Source organism: Microtus ochrogaster, chromosome 2, assembly GCF_000317375.1.
Source record: "Microtus ochrogaster isolate Prairie Vole_2 chromosome 2, MicOch1.0, whole genome shotgun sequence".
In the NCBI taxonomy this organism is placed as follows: domain Eukaryota; kingdom Metazoa; phylum Chordata; class Mammalia; order Rodentia; family Cricetidae; genus Microtus; species Microtus ochrogaster.
The window spans coordinates 3,510,513-3,515,096 of NC_022010.1; the positions used below are offsets into that span (position 1 = coordinate 3,510,513).

The following is a 4,584-nucleotide window of genomic DNA, read 5'->3' on the forward strand; positions in this document are numbered from 1 at the left end:
ACACCTGGTATCCTCATGGTGGACAGTGGATTGTGTTCCCTGAAAACCTCCAAAGCAACTGTCCCTGGAGAGAGCGTGGTGATCAAGGTTAGATAGCTGTGCTAATGTGAGCCTAGGCCAAGAGGAACAACAGCAGCCTTTAAAAAGGGGTCTCTCCCGTGCTCAAAGGATAGGCTGGGTGAGGACAGTGTGGCTGTCTACATTACAGGAAAGAGCCACATCAGAAGCTGAACCCGCGAGAACCTCGCTTGTGGGCTTTCTACCTCTAGGGCTATGAGAAAATAAGGTTCAGTTGTGAAAGCCACATCATTTGTGGTACTTTGTTATGGCAGACCAAATACTACCACACCATCATCATCATCACCACCAGCACCATCAACTGTCTTAGCTGGGGTTTCTATTGCTGTGATAAACACACCATGACCAAAAGCAACTTGAGAAGGAAAGAGTTTATTTCAGCTTATACTTCCAGGTCACATCCATCACTGAGGGGAGTCAAGGCAGGAACTCAAGGTAGGAACCTGAGGCAGGAACTGAAGCAGAGACAATGGAAGAGTGCTGTGTACTGGCTTGTGCACTATGACTTGCTCAGCCTGGTTTCTCTCTCTCCTGGAACTCAGTATGCATAGTCATGCATATCTCATAGTCACGGAGACCACCAGTCTGAAACTAACAACACAAAGACTTATCAGTCATTATAAAATCTTGGCCTTAGCTTAGGCTTGTTCCTAATGAGTTTTTTGTTTGTTTGTTTGTTTGTTTGTTTGTTTTTGTTGGTTTTGGTTTTGCTTTTCAAGACAGGGTTTCTCTGTAGCTTTGGAGCAAGTCCTAGAATTCACTCTGTAGACCAGGCTGGCCTTGAACTCACAGAGATTCACCTGACTCTGCCTCCCCCATGCTGGGATTAAAGGTGTATGCTACCACACCTGGCTATCAATCTGCTTTCAGCCAGGACCACCAGCCCAGAGCTGGAACCACCCACCACGGCCTGGACCTTCCCATATTAATCACCAATTAAGAAAGTGCCCCACAGGCTTGCCTACAAACCAGGTTTTTGTTGTTGTTTTGTTTAGGTTTGTTTTGGTTTTGGATTTTTGAGAAAGGGTAGCACCTGTAGTCCTGGCTATCCTGAAACTTGCTCTGTAGATCAGGCTGGCCTCAAATTCACTGAGATCCCTCTGCCTCTCTGCCTCTGCCTCCTGAGTGCTGGGATTACGGTATGGGCCATCATACCCCACAGGCCAATCTTCTGCCTCTCTGCCTCTGCCTCCTGAGTGCTGGGATTACGGTGTGGGCCATCATACCCCACAGGCCAATCTTCCTCTGCCTCCTGAGTGCTGGGATTACGGTGTGGGCCATCATACCCCACAGGCCAATCTTCCTCTGCCTCCTGAGTGCTGGGATTACGGTGTGGGCCATCATACCCCACAGGCCAATCTTCTGGAGACGTTTTCTCTACTGTGGTTCCCTCTTCTCAGATAACTCTAGCTTGTGTAAAATTGGCAAAACAAACAAAAGCTAACCATGACAACCACCATCACCATCATTGCCACTATCACCACCATCACCACCCTCACCATCACCACCATCGCCATCATCACCTTAGCTTTCTACCGCTATCAACACAATCTCACCTTAATCATCACCATTACCACCACTATCATCAACGCCTCCATTATTACAGTGAGCTGATTTTCCAATGGATTCCATGAGCAGGGTGTTCACTTGAGAGTATTCCCGGGCTCTGCCCATTCCTGTAGAAGTGGGGCAAGAATTCAGAATTGGGAAGAGGGGAAAGAAAAGCAGGTGTTGCCAAACCAAGGCCTCAGTCCCCATGATGGGGCACTTTAGGCCTGATCTTCCTCCATGTTGTCCTGCATCAGGACCTATGCTCCTTCACGCTCCTGGGCTCAGGACTCCTTTTCCCAGAGAGAGTTCTAGTTTGTACTCAGAGGCGATAAGACGCTGATGACTAAGCCGCTGGAATCCCAGGCATCCTTGAAGCTGCTGTCTACGGGCAAAGGGCTTGGTAGAGCGGCTCACCCTGCCCCACTGGTCCTTCAGCGCCAGGATTCTGCTCTCTTTCCCACAACAGAAGGATCCCCAGAGAGTGTTCCCCATCAGGGGACTACTCATCCACTTCAACCTCCAAAGACTCCAGACAGCACAGCACAGCTTCCTCTCAGGTTTGACTTGGACAGCTCTGGGCTCTGGGTCTTCTTCCAAGCATCCCCAGTCTCCAGGGGAGCCAAGTGGAGGACAGAGCGCTGGTGTGGTTGTGTGTGTGTGTGTGTGTATGAGAAAGAGAGAGAGAGACCTAGGTTAATTAAGCTAAGGGTCCCCTGGGACAGAGCTGAGCCTGTACTGTGTGTGACCCACCAAAGCTTCATTCGCTCAGCGCCTTTGGATGCCGCTAGAATAGTTTGCAATACTGCGAGGTCGCATTGAAAGTGCCCCGCACAAAGCATTGCGAGGTCACGTGGAAAGTACCCCGCACAAAGCATTGCGAGGTCACGTGGAAAGTGCCCCGCACAAAGTATGCCACAGGCGCTTATTAAATGCTCATTCCTCCAAAGGTGGTTCCTTACCACACTGCAAGGAAGGACTCAGGAGCAATGCACTTCATCCTTTCGTGAAACAACTCCCCCTCCCTCTCTCTCACAGCTTGCTTGGGACATTGGGCTTGCCTCACCCAGTTCATTCTTTGTACCTGCAGTCCCCAGTTCAGGAACCATCTTTCCAAGAGCTCCCCAAGGTTGCTGGCCCTTCAAATGGGTCTCACCTAAGTGCCACCTTCCAGACAGGCTCCTGTAGCCACCATTAAGGTGACACAGGCCTGGTCACTCTCGAGAGATCACCTCTGAGGCATCACCCTTGGCTCACCTTCCTCCAGCAAGGGCCCTGGAAAACCAGCAGGCAGAGCTTGTCGAGTCCTCCCGGGCAACTTTCTCTGCTTACTTGCAGTGGATGAGGTAACTGGATCCCATGAACCATATTTCCTTCCAGCTCAAGCAAAGAGACTCCACAGACTTGGAAAAGTCCTCATTTTAGCCAATAACCAGTACAGGCCAGATCATGATTCATCCACCACTACCTAGACAGCCCCTCCTCCCCTCACCCCAACCTCAGAAGCCATTCCCAAGCCCTCCAGCCACAGGGGTGGGTAAAAAGAAGGCAGGACATCAAGACCCCCTCCTGCCTGTCTGCCACTGGCATTTTTACCCAGCCTCAGGATGTCTCTGTCTGGAACAACTCAGGGGAAGTCGGGTCCCCCTGGGATCCCACCAGCCGGAAACAGCAGCAGAAGTGTGCTGGAGAAAGCGCTGAGCCAGCAGGAGTGCAGGGATGCTGTCCCAGGGATGGCTCTGCCTGCCTGCAGGCACAGCTCCTAGCCCTGCAGGGTCAGCACTTTGGGGAGACACTAGGCTAGACAGCAGGAGGAGGGTAGGTGCTCACAGAGCCAGCTCATTCAGTTTGCCAGGGACAGGTCCACCCAGCCTCTTACGGTGAAGGGAAACTTCCTGTTCCAATCAGGCTGGAAAGCATTTGCTAGACTTCAGTGGCTGTCCTGGCTCCTTTCATGTCAACTTGACACAAGCTGGAGTCACACGAAAGGAGGGAGCCTCAACTGGGAAGATGTCTCCCTCATAAGATCTAGCTGTAGGACATTTTCCTAGTTAGTGATTGACAGGGAGGGCCCAGCCTATGGTGGGCGGTGCCATCCCTGAGCTGCTGGTCCTGGGTTCTATAAAAAAAAGCAGGCTGAGTAAGGCAGTAAGTAGCACCCTCCATGGCCTCTGCACCAGCTCCAGCCTCCAGGCTCCTGCCCTGCTTGAGTTCCCGCCCTCACTGTTTCTGATGATGAAGGGAACTGTGAGTGAAATAAACCCTTTCCAGGTTCTCAGGAACAGCAGACTCAAAGACTACACTCAGCATCGCCTCTGTGAAGGCCATCATGGCCTTCGCCTCTGCCTGTCACTCACCAACTGCACAAACAATGGGATCGCCAGTATCACCTCTGCCATCATCCATTCTACCACACCATCACCTGTACCCCTACTATCTCTTCCTCCACCACCACTGCCATCATCCCCCTCTGCTGTCATCTCCTTCGCCATCACCTCCCCATCATCACCTCCCCCATCATCCTCCCCCATCATCATTTCCCCCATCATCACCTCTCCATCATCAACTCCCCCATTCTCACCTCCCCATCATCACCTCCCCCATCATCCTCCCCATCATCACCTCCCCCATCCTCACCTCCACCATCACTATCTCCCCATCATCACCTCTACTATCCTCACTGCTCCCATCATTACCTCCCCCATCATCCTCCCCATCATCACTTTCCCCATCCTCACCTCCCCCATCCTCACCTCCCCCATCCTCACTTCCCCCATCCTCACCTCCCCCATCATCACCTCCACCATCATCACCTCCACCATCATCACCTCCACTATCCTCACTGCTCCCATCATCACCTCCCCCATCATCACCTCCACCATCACTATCTCCCCATCATCACCTCCCCATCATTACCTCCCCCATCCACCATCACCACCTCCCCAATGATCACCTCCC

At 52.1% G+C, this 4,584-nt stretch overlaps 1 long non-coding RNA gene across 1 annotated transcript; it reads right to left on the bottom strand.

The window, feature by feature from the left end:
* Positions 1-434: 434 nt before the first annotated feature.
* LOC101983378 lies at positions 435-3,181 on the bottom strand. Its single transcript, XR_258161.2, has 3 exons — positions 2,884-3,181; positions 1,635-1,754; positions 435-669 (listed from the first exon to the last, which is right to left on the bottom strand). It is a non-coding gene; the product is annotated as an uncharacterized LOC101983378 (long non-coding RNA).
* Positions 3,182-4,584: the final 1,403 nt, after the last annotated feature.